Source organism: Marmota monax, unplaced genomic scaffold (genome assembly GCF_021218885.2).
Source record: "Marmota monax isolate L192 unplaced genomic scaffold, Marmota_monax_Labrador192_F-V1.1 WCK01_AAM20220418_F8-fsc00203, whole genome shotgun sequence".
In the NCBI taxonomy this organism is placed as follows: Eukaryota; Metazoa; Chordata; class Mammalia; order Rodentia; family Sciuridae; genus Marmota; species Marmota monax.
The window spans coordinates 1637926-1655143 of record NW_026694787.1 but is presented as its reverse complement, the minus strand read 5'-3'; the positions used below and the strand labels follow the sequence as shown (position 1 = coordinate 1655143).

The 17218-nt window shown below is 38.0% G+C and overlaps 1 pseudogene; it reads left to right on the top strand.

The window, feature by feature from the left end:
• Positions 1 to 272: 272 nt before the first annotated feature.
• On the top strand, positions 273 to 1571 carry LOC124080012 (angio-associated migratory cell protein-like; annotated as a pseudogene).
• Positions 1572 to 17218: the final 15647 nt, after the last annotated feature.

Here is a 17218-nt window from a genome sequence, read left to right as displayed (position 1 = left end):
AAAAGAATAAGACAAGTGCTGGGGTTGTAGCTCAGTGGTTGAGCCCTTGCCTCGGGTGCATGAAGCACTGGGTTCGATCCTCAGCACCACATTAAAAATAAATAAATAAAATAAAATAAAGATATTGTGTCCATCTACAACTAAAAAAATACTAAAAAAAAAATAAAAAAAGGAGTCGCCTATGTGTACTTCTTCCCGGGAGGAGGGGCTCGAGTTCCGCATGGCTATGCAGAGCTGACTCTGGGAGGTGTTTGAGCCCAGAGAAGTGGATCGGCCGCCTGTGCAGCATGGAGTACGAATCAGAAAGCGGGGCCACTGCTGACACCACCCCCCACCCCCCACCCCCGCTGGAGACCCTAAGCTTCCATGGTGATGAAGAGATTATGGAGGTGGTAGAACTGGATCCTGGCCTGCTGGACCCGGGTCATCTGGCCCAAGAGATGGAAGATGTGGACTTTGAGGAGGAAGAAGAGGAAGAGGGCAAGGAGGAGGGCTGGGTCCTGGAACCCTAGGAAGGAGTGGTCAGCAGTATGGAGGGCCCCGATGATGGTGAGGTCACCTTTGCCTTGCACTCAGCATCTGTGTTTTGTGTGAGCCTGGATCCCAAGACTAACACCTTGGCAGTGACAGGGGGTGAAGATGACAAAGCCTTTGTCTGGAGGCTCAGTGATGGGGAGTGCTCTTTGAGTGTGCAGGCCATAAAGACTCTGTGACTTGTGCTGGTTTCAGCCATGACTCTACCTTAGTGGCCACAGGGGACAGGAGTGGTCTGTCGAAAGTGTGGCAGGTGGACACTAAGGAGGAGGTCTGGTCCTTCGAAGCAGGAGATCTGGAGTGGATGGAGTGGCATCCTCGGGCACCTGTCCTACTGGCGCACAGCTGATGGCAACACCTGGATGTGGAAGGTCCCGAATGGTAATTGCAAGACCTTCCAGGGCCCCAACTGCCCAGCCACCTGTGGTCGTGTCCTCCCTGACGAAAAGAGAGCTGTGGTAGGCTATGAAGATGGCACCATCAGGATTTGGGACCTGAAACAGGGAAACCCCATCCATGTATTAAAAGAGGCTGAGGGTCACCAGGGCCCTTTGACCTGTGTTGCTGCCAACCAGGATGGCAGCTTGATCCTGACTGGTTGTGTGGACTGCCAGGCCAAACTGGTCAGTGCCACCACCGGCAAGGTGGTGGGTGTTTTCAGACCTGAGACTGTGGCCTCCCAGCCCAACCTGGGAGAAGGAGAGGAGAGTGAATCCAATTCGGTGGAGTCCTTGGGCTTCTGCAGTGCGATGCCGCTGGCAGCTGTTGCTTACCTGGATGGAACCTTGGCCATATATGACCTGTCTACACAGACCCTCAGGCATCAGGGTCAGCACCAGTCCAGCATCATGCAGCTGCTGTGGGAGGCAGGCTTGGCTGTGGTGTACACCTGCAGCCTGGATGGTGTCGTGCACCTCTGGGATGCCTGGACAGGCCGCCTGCTGACTGACTACCAGGAGATCACAAAGCAAAAGTATTTTGTGTCCAGAGACCTGACCATTAATGGCTGTGGCCTCTGGCTTGATGTCTGGTGTTGAGGGGATGAAGGGAGACACCCGCCCTCGCCCTGTGAGGCACAGGGTACAGAGGGAAAAGGGGGGGGGGCTCTACTGCTTCCCAACCCCTTTAACTGATCTGCCTCCCTCTGTCCTTTTCTTCTCCTTGAGACCCCACCCTTGGCCCCTTCCCTTCTCCTCACCCAGACCTAGGGACCCTTCAGCGGGAGGGACAGGCCTCTTTCTCTTTCACTTTCATTTGCTGGTGTGAGCCATGGGTGTGTATTTGTATGTGGGGAGTAAGAATTTGAGGTTCCGGTTCTTTCCCTTTCCAAGTCTTTGGGGATGGAAAGGAGGAAGAGATTCTAGTTAACAGATTTAAAAAATGTAAATAAAATATACTTCCCAGAAAAAAATAAAAAGAATAAGACAGGGCCTGGGGTTGTGGGTCAGCAGTAGAGCACTCACCTAGCATGTGTGAGGCACTGGGTTCAATCTTCAGCACCACATAAAAATAAATAAATAAAAAATAAAGGTATTGTGTCCTACTACAACTAAAAAATATTTTAAAAAAGAGAGTAGACAAGGGTGTCTACTCTTACCACTCTTATTGAATATAGTACTAGAAATTTTGGTTGGCACAATTAGGCAAGAGAAAGAAATGAAAGGTTTACAAATAGAAAAGGTGAGAGTCAAATTATCCCTGTTTGAAGATGATATGATTCTATACATAAAAAAAACTAAATATGTCACCAAAGGTTATTAGAACTGATGAACAAATTCAGTAAAGTATCAGGATACAAAGTCAACATAAAAAAAATCAGTAGTTTTTCTAAACACTAATAATGGCTTTGCTGTGAAAGAAATCATGAAAACAATTCCAACCAAAACACACACACACACACACACACACACATAATACCTAGAAATAATTTTAACTAAGGAAATAAAGACCTCTACAATGAAAATTACATAACACTGAAGAAAGAAATTAAAGAAGAAACTAAAAGGTGGAAAGACCTTCCATGTTCATGGATTAGAATAATTAATATTGCTAATGTCCATACTACCCAAAGCAATCTACAGATTCAATGCAGTCCCTACCATAATACCAATAACTTTCTTCACAGAATTAGAAAAAGAAATCCTAAAATTCACATGGAAGCACAAAAGACCCCAAATAACCAAAGCAATCCTGATCAAAAAGAGCATCACCATACCTGATTTCAAGACATACTCCAGAGGATAGTAATCAAAGCAGCATGCTATTGGTATAAAAAACAGACGTAGATTAATGGAACAGAATAGAGGACCAAGAAATAAATCCATATATCTATAGCTAACAGAATCTTGACCAAAGTGCTAAAAACTTATACTGGAGACAGGATGGCCTTTTCAACAAATGGCACTGGAAAAACTGGATATCCACATGCATGTAAAAGATTGAAACTTAACCCAAATCTCTCATCCTATACAAAAACCAACTAAAATTGAATCAAAGACCTTAATATAAGACCTGATACTCTGAAACTAAAACAGGAAAACAGGGGAAACACTTCAAGATAGTGGTATAGGCAATGATTTTCTGAATAGGACTCCAAAAGCAGAAGTGACAAATGGAGCCAGAAAGGGTGGAGCATGCTTGTAATCCCATCTTATTTGGAAGGCTGAGGTAGGAGGATCTCAAATTCAAGGTCAGCCTCAAATTCAAGGTCAATTTAGCAAGATCATGTCTCATCATTTTTTAAATAGCTGAGGGGAAGAGCTGGGGATGTAGCTCAATGGTAGAATGTACCTAGGTTCAATCCCCAATACCATAAAAAATATCAACAAATGGGATTACATCAAACTAAAAAGCTTTTGCACGGCAAAAGAAGCAATCAACAGAATGAAGATACAACCTATAGAATGGGAGAACATGTTAGGTATTCTTCTCACAGAGAGCTAACATCCAGAATATATAAAGAACTCAAAACAGTGAACAACAAAAATGTAATCCAACTAAAACTGGAAAATGATCCAAATAAATACTTCACAAACAAAGAAATACAGACTTGGCTGTGATAGTTTGTACCGTAGGTCCATCACGCAGGAGACTGAGGTGGGAGGATCACTTGAGCCTAGGAGTTTGAGACTAGCCTGTGCAACAAAGCAAGTTTCTGTTTCAAAAACAAATTTTTAATGAAGAAGAAATACAAATGGCCAATAAATATATGAAAAATGCTGAATACCATTAGTCAGCAGAGAGATGGATATTAAAACTCTAATGAGATACCATCTCACCACAGGTAGAATGGCTATCATAAAAAAAAAATGCTGGCAAGGATGTGGAGAAAAAGGAATTCTTGTGCACTGTTGGTGTAAATGTAAATTAGCGCAATCACTTCGGAAAATACCATGGAGCTTTTTCAAAAAACTAAAAGTGAACTACCATATGATCCCGCTATATCACTTATGGGTATAAATCCAAAGGAAATGAAATCAGAATATAAAAGAGATAGCTACAGAGCTATACTTAGTTTGGCACTACTCATAATAGCTAAGATATGGAATCAGCTAGGTGCTCACCAAAAATGAAAGAATAAATAAAATATGGTATTTATGCACAACATAGTATTATTTAGCAATAAATAATGAAATTCTGGGCTGGGGTTGAGGCTCAGCAGTAGAGCGCTTGCCTAGCATGCGGGAGGCACTGGGTTTGATCCAACACTACATAAACATAAATAAATAAATAAAATAAAAATATTATGTTCAACTACAACTAAAAAAAAATAAAAAAGAAAATAAGAATGAAGTTCTGTCATTCGCAGCAAAATGGGGGCAGGGAGGACATCATGTTAAGCAAAATAAACCAGACACAGTAAGACAAATACCCCATGTTCTCTCTCTCTCTCTCTCTCTCTCTCTCTCTCTCTCTCTCTCTCTTATATATGGAAATGAAGAGAAATAAGTCAACCTGAAAGTAGAATAGTGATTACTAGGGACTGGGAAGGGTGCTGCGTGTAGGGGAGGGGAGGAGAGAAGAAGGGTAGATAGATATGATCAATGCATGCTGTTTGTATATCTGGAAATATCACATTGAATCCCATTAACCTGTATAATTAATAGGTGTTAATAATAAAAACTAATTAAAAATTTTAAAATGAAAAAAAATTTAAATGAAAAATATATGTGCATGCAAAGTGGATATATATGTGTTCAAACCCCACAATGATTAAGACCAAATTATCAACTCATTACCACTCAGTAGTAGGAGTATAAGCAATTTTATCATTCTTCTTTATACACTCTCATACTTTCTAGGATTTTTCCCCATTGAGCCTGCATTACTTATTATATAACCAGAAAAAGGGTTATTTCTAGTTTGTATAAATAAATAAATAAATAACATTTTTAAATGAGCATCTGAAAACCTAGAGATTAACTGCAGCAGCAGCTGTCACCAAAGATTACACATGTAGCAATTAGCACAGCTAAGAAAAGAAAATACATCAACTACCCTTATTATTTAACACTCTCTAAATTGTGGCTTAGCTATACATGCTCTAGAAATACACTGAAACCATTACTGTGAAACTACAGATCATGTTCTCTTTAAATTCTTTTTTTGTCTTAAGTTCTATGAGGCCATGACATCTTGGTGGCTGCTACATGTCCTCTGGTTTCTAGGCAGTTCAATTCCCTTCCTTGCCCGTTAGGTGGGGCAAGAAAGCTTTAGAAGAGTTTCTTGCCAGCCAAAATATGAACAGGAAGAGACCAAATTGCAGAAAAAGCAGTTAGGACTCCAAAAGTCATTCCGATCCAATTGGGTAGAATGTGTGCTAAAAATTTTCTTGGGTGAATACTGTTTCCAGAGAGTTTTTTTTTTTTAAGAGAATACTATGCTAAAAATCTATAAAGTGTGTTTCATAACCAGAACATTTTCTGACTTTTTTTTTTTTTTTTTTTTTTTTGGTGAGAAGAGGCAGGGATTGAACTCAGGGCACTTAACCACTAAGCCACATCCCAGCCCTTTTTATTTTATTTTATTTTTGAGACAGGTTCTCCGTATGTTGCTTAGAGCCTAGCTAAATTGCTCAGGCTGACTTTGAACTTGCAATCCTTCTGCCTCAGCCTCTTAAACCACTGGGATTACAGGCATGTGCCACCTAGCCCAGCTCTAACATTTTAAAAGTAAATTTCTCTGGTTGAAATGCAAATTAAAAGTACACCAAGGTACCACTTTTCATGGATCAGATTGGCAAACACTTTAAAGCTTGTCAACACTTTACTGACCAGGCCTTGGGGAAATTGGCACTCTAATACATTGCTGAGGGAAATGCAAACTGCTACAGGTCCTATGGAAAGGGCCTGGTGCTGACAATATCCCATATACGTGTAGCCCAACAATCTCATTTCTTGGAATTTACTCTGAAGATTAACTTCCATCAATATGAAAATACATATGCATAAAGTTATTGATTACAGCATTATTTGTAATCACAAAATATCAGAAACTACTTACACATCCAACTATAAGAGTATGGTTGAATAAGCTATGGTACAGTCATAGTGAAGTACTATGAATTCATAAAGAATGAGGAAAATCTCACAAATTGTTATGGAGCAGCTTCCAGGATTTTTTTTTTTTAAAGATTTTTTTTTTTTTTAATTTTAATATTTATTTCTTAGTTCTCGGCAGACACAACATCTTTGTTTTGCATGTGGTGCTGAGGATCGAACCCGGGCCGCACGCATGCCAGGCAATCGCGCTACCGCTTGAGCCACATCTCCAGCCCCAGCTTCCAGGATTTTTAAAGTGACAATAGAAAAAATAAAAAGGAGGATATAGACAATGCTACCTTCTGGGTAAGGAAAAAAGGGAAATAAAAACATTTATGTATCATCTTGTTTTTACCAGAAGAAACACAGGAAGGGGAAACCAGAATATGGTCACGTGTAAGGAGTTGGAGGAAAAAGCAGGAGTAATACTTCTGAGTATATCTCCTGGTTTTTATAAGCATGTTAACATTCTACCTATTAAAAAAAAAATCAAAGCAAATCAACAAGGATGGGGGAAAGCTAAAATAAACGAAAAAATCCCAACTACTTAATGTGAATAATATAACCAAATTATGGGGGACTGGGGTGAGGGGTCTTGAATTACTACTTGAATTAGTAATTCAAATAATGAACACATATCTATATTCTTTCCATTATCTATATACCTTCTATTTTTAAGGGCATAGGGTTAGAGAATTGGGAATAAATCCTGAACTATTTTTAGTAGGCTTGTTTCTTGTAATAGGATCAGCGAAGCAACTCTGAAACTATTTTAGATGCTTCTATAGTTTGTATCTTGAGGGTCTCCAAAGGCTCATTTGCCAAAGGTTTGGTCTCCTAGGAGGCACTATTTAGAGGTGGTAGAATGAGAGGTGGGGCCTATTTTCTTCTGTTACTTTCTTCTGCCACTAGTAGGAATTCTTTAGGTGATTGGAGGTGTGCTTTTGAAGGGACTAGTGGAACACCAGCCCCTTACCTTCTCTCTTTGCTCCCTGGTCCATGATGTAAGCAGTTTTGCTCCACCATATACTCCTGCCATGATGTGCTGCCTCATCACAGGCCCAAAGGGTAATAGGGCCAACTGATGATGGACTGGAACCTTCAAAACTGTGAACCAAAATAAACCTATTTTCTTTATACATTTATTATCTCAGGTATTTTGTTATAGTGATGGAAAGCTGTCTAATATATATGCATTACATGACTAACTATACAATGAAAGGATTTGCTCTTGTTGGGAGCCTGGGTTCTAACTGTGTAAGAAGAGGCATACAAATATAAAATAGTAGTAGTCAAGGAAGAATCCTATGGGAGTAGATAAGAGATGTCAGTGTGACCTCATAATTTCTAATATGAGGAATTATGCATGTGTATGTGTGTTTCCTAGATAGGACTGCTGGAAAAGTTTATATAGCAAAGACACTCTAATAGCAGTGGGCACTATGGTCTTAGTCTCTAATACCATACACACATAGAGAAAAGAATAATAGAGTAAATAAAAAATATTAATAGTTTAATCTGGGTAAATATTATATCGATAGTCCTTTGCTAATCTTGCAACTTTTCTGTACATTTGAAATTATTTCCAAGTAAAAAGTTTTAAATACCTAGATTAAAATATATTGATGATGTTATCTGTTTCTTTTTACTTTTTGTTTTTAATAGATGGACACAATACCTTTATTTTATTTCTTTATTTTTATGTGGTGCCAGGGATTGAACCTAGTGCCTCACACATGCTAGGCAAGTGCTCTACCACTGAGTCACAACCCCGGTCTGATGTCATCTGTTTCTAACTACAGTAGAGATGAAAAATAATTGAGCTATACCACCATACTGTGTCTTCTTGAAAATAATGAGGGACTGTGTAATGGTTTTGGTATGACATATCTCCCAAAAGCTCATGTGTGAGACACTGTAAGAATTTTCAGAGGTGAAATGATTAAATTATGAGGTGTAACCTAAGCACTGGATTAATCAATTCAGTGGTGGGTGGTAACTGTAAGCAGATAGAGTATGGCTGGAGGATGTGGTTCATTGGGGGTACGATTTTGTCTCTGGTGAATGGAGCTCTCTGCTTCCCATTTGTCATGAACTGAGTTACTTTCTTCTGCCAACCCATTCACCATGATGTTCTGCCTTACCTCAGACTCAGAGCTATGGAGTCAGCCTACCACAGACTGAACCTCTGAAATTGGGAGCCAAAAGAAACCTTTCCTCCTTTAAATTGATCTTGTCAGTTTTTTTGGTCACAGTTACACAAAATCTGACTAAAACAAATTATTTTCCCACTCTCAATATTGATCTACTAAGGAAAAAAGTTAATTTCTCTAGATTTCCTGGCTTTAAAAATTTTTTTTTGACATCTATGACATTTACCAAAGACTACACTGTGGCTAGTATCCTCCAAGCCTAACAGTGTAAAGGAAAATTACAAGATGTCTATTCTTGAGATGTCAAGAATTAGAAGTAGGAAATGATAGACTAAAATATTGGTGGAAATGCTCATCTGGGAAAATAGGTAGAACTTGGTCTGTTGGCAAGCAGGGAAGAGGCTGTCGAGGGAAATGAAAAAGGCAAGGCTTGAGTTCTAGAGGAAGTCACCAGTGAGAAAACTTTTCACTTAGCACCTTGTCCAGAGCAGATGTAGTCTGAGGCTTCCCTTCACACTTTACCCCCTGCCTTCAAGAAACTGTGAAAGAGAGGGCTCCTGAGATATCAGCTTGGGTGAGTAGGAAACCTGAAGGACAGTCCACCATCCTGCCTTTCTCTCCAAGTATTTCATAAGCTAATTGCTAAAATTTGGACTTTTTTCTATAGGTACAAGAAAGTCGCTATGAGGTTTTGGCTAATATGGATGATTTTAGTTAGTAAGTATTTTTTGAGCTGCTCCAATAAGTCAGTTATGAGATAGGTGGAGGGGCGAGAGAAACAGACTGCGGCTCCTCTTTGGTGAACTTGGTCTTAAGCAGGAGTGTATTTAGGTACTCTGGGGCAGCTAACCCAGTGAGGCCAAGCTGGGAAAGCTATCAACCTGAGTCTTAAAGGTCAGGTATAAAACAACTGAATAGGAAAGGGCATTTGGGGTAATGGAAATTGGAAACAGCATGTGCAAAGGTATAAAGGCAGGAGGGTGAGGAATACTTCAGGGAATTTCAAATGGCTTGATCCAGTTTACTGAAAGGGAGGCTAGCTGAATAAGAGCGCAGGAAAATAAACACATAAAAAGATACTCAACATCATTACTTGTTAGAAAAATGCACATAAAAACCACAATAAGATGCCATTTCATACGTATTAGAACAAACAGTATGTTGGCTTTCCATCTGTCTGACAAAACATCTGAAAAAAATCAACTTAAAAGAGAAAAATTTAGTTTGGCTAAAAAATTCAGTGGATGGTTGTCCCAGTCATTTTGAGGCTTATGGTGAGGCAGAATATCATGGTGGCAGGAGCACATGGTGGAGAAGCCTGTTCACTTCATAGCATTGGGAAGCAAAGAGAAAAGGGTAGAGAGGAAGGGACCGGGGACAAAATATACTCCTTAAGGGCCTGCCCCCAGTGACCTACTTCCTCCAAGTAGGCCCTACTTCCTACAATTTCCATCACCTCCCAATAGCCTATTAAGTCATGAATCCATCATTGATGAGGTCAGAGCCCTCATGATCCAATCACCTTCCAAAGGCCCCACCTCTGAACATTGCTGCATTGAAGATCAAGTCTTCAACACATGAGATTTAGGGGGACATTTAATATCCAAACTATAACAAATGGCTAATAACAAACAAAATACTGAAGCCAGTGAGGATGTCAAGCAACTAGAATTATCACGTATTGCTGATGGGAATATAAAATGATACAGCTATTCAGGAAAACAATTTGGTCATTTCTTACAAAGTTAGACACTTATTCACCATATGACCTGGCATTTTCACCTCTGGATATTTACTCAAGTGGAATAAACAATTTATGTCTAAATAAAGACCTGCACTTTATTCATAATTGCTAAAACATGAAAGCAATAAATGTCAATCAAGTGGTGAATGGATAAGTAAATTATGGTATATCCAGATAATGGAATAATACTAGCAATAAGAAGGAATAAATTACTGAGATACAGGTAAAAACATGGATAAATCTTCAAAATATTAAGTGAAAGAAGCCAGATATACAGCCTACATACTGGATGATTCCTTTTATACGGAATTCTTTTTTTTTTTTTAAAATATTTATTGTTTAGTTATTGGCAGACACAACATCTTCGTTTGTATGTGGTGCTGAGGATCGAACCCGGGTCGCACACATGCCAGGCGAGCGCGCTACCGCTTGAGCCACATCCCCAGCCCTATACGGAATTCTTAAAAAGGCAGAGTATAGAAAACATTGTTAAATAATCCAATTTAAAAAAAACTGGCAAATGACACTACCAAAAGCAATATACAGTTTTAATGCAATCCATATCAAATAGCAATGACATTCTACACAGAACTAGAAAAAACAATCCTAAAATTCTTTTGGAAGAATAAGAGATCCAGAATAGACAAAGCAATCCTGAGCAAGAAGAGTAATGCTGAAGGCATCACAATACCTGATCTCAAATTATACTACAGAACTAAAATAACAAAATCAGCATGGTATTGACATCAAAACCATGATGGAACCCCAATGAAACAGAACAGAAGACACAGACAACCCATATACTTAGTCATATGATATTTGACAAAGGTACCAAAACACATATTAAAGAAAAGGTAGCCTTTTAAAACTAATGGTTCTGGGGAAACTCTATATCCACATGTAGAAGAAAGAAACTAGATCCCTACTTTTCACACTGCACAAAAATCTACTCAGAGTGGATCAAAGACTTAGGAATTAGACTAGAAACTTCACAATTGATAGAAGAAGGCATAGGGTCAACGCTCCATTATATTGCAGGCACCAAATTCCTTGATAAGACCCATAAAGCTCAAAAAATAAAACCAAGAATCAGTAAGTGGGATGCCATCAAATTTTAAAATTTCAGAACAGCAAAGAACATGATGAAGAGAGAGCCTACAGAATGGGAGAAAATATTGTCCACTACTTTTCTGACTGGGGATTAATATCCAAAACATATAAAGAACTCAGAAAGCTTAACACTGCAAAAAAATAAATAACCCAATCAATAAATGGACAAAAGAACTAAGCAGATATTCCTCAAAAGAAACACAAATGGCCAACAAATATATGCAAAAATGTTCAGCGTCATTAGCAATTAGAGAAATGCAAATCAAAATTACACTAAGATTTCATATTATTCCAGTCAGAATGGCAAGTATCAAAATTACAAATAATGATAAATGCTGATGAGGATGTGGGGAAAATGGTACACTACTCACACATTGGTGGAGGGAGTGCAAATTAGTACATTCACTCTGGAAAACAGTGTGGAGATTCCTCAAAAAACTAGGAATGGAACAACCATATGACCCATCTATCCCATTCCTTGTATTTATCCAAAAGAACTAAAATCAGCATACTACAGTGATGCAGCCATATCAATATTTATAGCAGCACAATTCACAGTAGCCAAGCTATGGAACCAACTCAGATTGACATAAGAATGGATAAAGGAAATGTGGCATATATACGCAATGGAGTTTTACTCAGTCTTAAAGAAGAACGAGGGGCTGGGGTTGTGGCTCAGTGGTAGAGTGCTCACCTAGCACGTGCAAGGCCCTGGGTTCGAGTCTCAGTACCACATAAAAATAAATAAATAAATAAAATAAAGGCATTGTGTCCAACTAAAAATTTTTTTAAAAGCATAATAAAATTATGGTATTTGCTGGTAGATGGATGACACTGGAGAACATCATGCTATGTAAAATAAGCCTGACTCAGAAAGTCAAGGGTCAAATGTTTTCTCTCATATGCAGAAGCTACAGAAAAATAAGGGGGAAAAGTAGGGGTGGGGGATTGGATATCACAAAGACATAGACAAGGTCAGTGGAGCAGAAGGAGATAGAAAGGGAGGGTGGAGGAACCAGAAAGGGGAAGAATGAATTTAATAAAATCACAATATGTGCATGTATAAGTTTACCACAGTAAATCCCACTGTTATGTATATGTAGAAAGCGCCAATCAAAATTAAATAAATGAGTGAAAGGAAGATCAGTAGAGTAGAGGAACAAGAGTGGGCACTGGGGATTGAAATAGAATAAATCAAATTCCATGCACATATGACTTCATCAAAATGAACCCATCTATTATGTATAACTCTAAGGCTCTAATAAAAAGAACAAAAATGGCAAATGGACTGAAGAGATACTTCTCAAAAGAAGAAATGCAAATGGCCAACAAATATATGGAAAAATATTCAATACCATTGGTCATCAGGGAAATGCAAATCAAAATTACAGTGAAATATCATCTTACCCCAGTTAGAATAGTAATTATTAAAAAAATGAAAAAAATAACAAATGCTAGAGAGATTGTGGAGATAAAGGAACTCCTATACACAGCTGACAGGAATGTAAATTAGAATAGCCACCATGGAGAACAGTCTGAACATTCCTCAAAAAACTAAAAATAGATCTGCTGTATGACTCAGCTACCCAAAGGAAATGAAATCAAAAAGCCAAAAAGACACCTGCATAGTCATATTTATTGTAGCACGATTGGCAATAGCTAAGATATGGAACCAGTCCAGGTGCGCATCAACAGATGAATAAAGGAAATGCAGTGTATATATACCCAATGGAGTAATATTCAGCTGTAATGAAAAAATGAAATCCTGTCATTTGTAGCAAAATAGATGGGACTGAAGATGATTAAGTGAAATAAGCCAGAAAAACAAAAACAAGTATTGCATTTTCTCTCTCAAATGTGGAAGCTAAAAAAGAGTCAACAAGAATATAGAATGGTGATTAATAGAGGTTGGAAGGGTTTTGTGTGTGGGACGGATAAAGGGAGACTGGATTTGATCAATGCAAATTGTATGCATGTGTGGAAATACTACACTAGATCCCTTTAATAAGTACAATTAATGTTTATAAAAATGAAAATATAAAAAACACATTATTTGTTAGGGGTTGGAGGTTGGGAGAGAGGTTTGTCCACAATGAAGCACAAAGCAAATTTTTGGGGTGATAAAGATATTCTAGATTTTTGACTGTGATAGTGGATTCTTGAGACTGTCTTGGCATTATAACATATGCCTTAAAAAGGGTGAATGTGACTGTATATAATTATATGTAAGACTGAATTTTTTAAAATTAATTCTGGTGCTGGGATGTGGCTCAGTGGTAGAGCACTTGCTTAGCATGCATGAGGCCCTGGGTTTGATCCTCAGCACCACACACAAAAGAAATGAACTCTACCTGAGTCTGAAACCTTTAGCATTTATTAGCTGGTGACCTTGGGCAAGTTACTTACATCATCTGTGCCATAGTTTCTTCATGTTAAACAGAGACAATAATAATAACTATCTTGTAGGAGTTTTGGTGAAGATGACATGAGTTAATACATGGTAAGTGCTTAGAACATTGCCTGGCAGAGTAAGTGTTCAATACATGTGCAGTTATCCTTTTGGTCAGAACAAGAGGAATTTCAGTCTGAAAACCTGGCGTCTAGTTCCAACACACATTATATAACTGTGAGGATCATTTATCTTCTGGGAACCTCTTGTAACCTCAAAGTTGTGATAATGTTGCCTGTCACCTGCTCTGCATACCATACAGGGTACTTATAAAGATTAGATGAGATTAATGCGAGATCAGGCATGGCTAGTCATTCAAGGCTGGCTTTCTTTAAAAACTGGAAAAAACAAACCTGAGAAGACTGTCTGGATTTTGAGTCTTTGGGTGAACTAGGCAAAAATTAATTGAGATGATGAATACAGGAAGAACATTTTTGGGGTTGTCAGTTTCAGAAGGATGAGTTTGTGATGGTTGTAGGACATTTAGATGGACTTTTTTTTTTTTTTTTTTTTTTGGTACCAGGGGTTGAACTCAGGGGCACCTACTACTGGCCACATCCTCAGCCATTTTTATTTTTTATTTTGAGACAGGGTTTCACTAAGTTGCTTAGGGTCTCGCTAAATTACTGAGGCTGGCCTCAAACTGTGATCCTCCTGCCTCGGCCTTGCTGAGATTATAGGTGTGTGCCACCATCATTTCTATTTGACAGATGGAAATAAGTGTGTAGAGCTCAGGACCAGAGAGAACTTTTAAAGACATTAATGAACATGTGGTATCTAAGGGCAACTCTAAATGAAATCATCCAGGGAAAGTGTGCAGGAGAGAAGAGAACCAAGGACTGGGCTCCCAGGAACATCAGTAGACAAGAGCAATAAAGCCCTCAGAGGAGATGGAGAAAGTAGAAAAAAGTACAGGGGAGAAGTTAAAAACAGATGCCAAAGGAAGAAAGAATGAATTAACAGAATTCAGCAAACACTAGAACAGGTTAGGGCTGTGAAAGATGCAAAAAATGAATATAAAATAGTAAAGGGGATGAGAAGAGTAAATAAGTGAAAAAGAGCCCAAGTAGCCAAGTGCTGCCCTGGGGGTTGGACAGGTGTAGGCAGCATGTCTGAAGAGAGAGCATTGGTGGAAGGGAGAAAATGATGAGAGAAGGGAGAGACAGAAGTCTCCAAATCTGAGGGGCTCATTAAAAGCTCATCAAAATAAATAAAAGACTTGTACCAAAGAGACAATCACTGATCAATTTCAGAATTATCAAAGGGAAAGTCTTAAATCATTCAGACATTAAAAAAGAAATATTTTTAAAATAGAAAAGTGGGTCTGGGATTGTGGCTCAGAGGTAGAGCACTTGCCTCTCATGTATGAGGCACTGGGTTTGATCCTCAGCACCACATAAAAATAAATAAATGTATTTATTTAAAAAATGATTTCCAAATTATTCTAGATATTTCATATGACAGTAGAATCATATAACATTTCTCCATCCTTTTGGCTTTTTCACTTTGGATAATGTTTAACGTTCATCTTCTGTTGTACCATTATCAGAATCCCATTTTTGTATGGCTGAATAAAATTCCATTTTATAGCTATACTACATTTTGCTTATCCATTCATCTGTTGATGGAAATGTGGGTTGTTGACACAAATAATGCTATCACAAATAATACTGCAATGAACATTGATGTACAGGAATTTAAGTACCCAGGAGAGGAGATGTTTGGCCATATGGTAATTCTACGTTTAACTTTTTGAGGAACATCTAGGCAACATTTTTTTTCCACCACAGTTGTTGAAGGACTGAAGTTAGCAGTGTTGTGTTCCCTGCACTCCCTTTCACAAACTGCCATCAGCAAGAACTTCTCAATATTAAAATCCACTTCTTCTTTACTAAATATTAAGTACCACAAGAAAGGATTAGAATTTGAGATAAGAATTTACTTTGGAAAATTATCTGAAGTTTAACCTGGTTTTTAATATCTTAAATGATGTGTACAACAAAAACAAAACCACTTAATTTGAACACGATGATTCATAATTTCTTAAGACTTGTTTAGCCTTCTGGGGCTGTGACCTTATTCCTTGTCCTCTACAATAGGTGCACTTGAATGTCACAAAAATTTCAAACATGTTTTAAACATATATGTGACTACCTTTAAAGACTACATCAACTATAATCTAAGCCACCAACTAAATTAAGCAAAGCTCAGAAAAAGGACTAATGAAAAAATACAAAGAATATTTTGGAGGATAAAATATTTTTGAGCAGTGGGATTGTGAATTTTTCCCATTTACATACCATTCTATGTGCTTTATCAAAGAAATTTCAACAAATGGAGTTTCAAAGATCTGAGTTGCTGATTCATGAACTAGGCAACATTCCATCTATAAAACAGAAAGGAACTCCAATGAGCTAAACAGAGTAAATGATTTTTATAGGTATAAAGAAGTGGAGGAGGGCTGGGGTTGTGGAGTGCTCCCTTAGCATGTGTGAGGCCCTGGGTTTGATCCTCAGTACCACATAAAGATAAATAAATAAAGGTATTGTGTCCATCTACAACTAAAAACATTAAAAAAAAGAAGTGGAGGAAGTAGGGACAAAGAACAAATATAAGATGACTTAGTCATTTCAAAGTTAACTTTCCTTATAGGGATGTAAGTGAAATCTTGTGGACTTAATAGGATTTTGCTATCATCTCTTTTCTTATTTCTTAGAACAAAACAACTTAGGCGTTGGTGTGGTGACATGTAAGAACCTCAAAAGTAACTCCATTTTGCAGCTGCAGTCTTGAATAACTTTTTCTTATCAGGTTAAGACATTTTGTTTTTCTTTTTAAAAAACAGCAGTAAGGGCTGAGGTTGTGGCTCAACGGTAGAGCACTTGCCTAGCGTGCGCGAGGCCCTGGGTTCAATCCTCAGCACCACAAATAAATAAATAAAATAAAGGTATTGTGTCCAACTACAACTAAAAAATAAATATTAAAAAAACAATAGTAAGATGAATTTAAATTTTATATGATTATGTTAAGTATTGCAAACCAATAATTTTTATTAAAAAGTCAACACAATGCATACTTAAATAAGCCTACCTGCCTTTTTATGATGTGAGAGGAGGAAGGGTAGAGAGTAAAACTCCACTGGACTATAGTGAAGTAGGTAGTTTACAGAGTTAAAGCTTGCTCACATGAACTTTAGTGACAGATATCAAATGGTCAGGATGAAGTGTCATACTTTTAAACAAAAGAATAAACTTTATGAAAATGATACAGTGTTCATTATATCTGGCAGAAAAGCACCATTACTCACAATCCTATTACTTAAATAACAGTTTAACAGTGGGTTGGTAAACTTCCAGAACAGTATTCATTCATATGTATGGACAGGATTGATGCAACTGCTATATTTTTTTATTTTAAAGTTTTAAATTTGATTTTATTTGAATATAATAGAAAATAATTAGAAATGAAACAAAAGGGGTTGCTACATTTCATAAATATTTCTTCATCATACATCTACTGGTTCTTCAAAGAGTAAGTAAGGCAGTAGTTATTAAACTTGGGTATACAACAGAATCCCCTGAAGGGTTTATTGAATCACTGGTTGTTGGGCGCCCACCTCAGGGTTTCTGATTCAGGAGGTTTGGAGTAGGGCCAAGAATCTATGTTTCTAACAAGTTCCCAGGATATG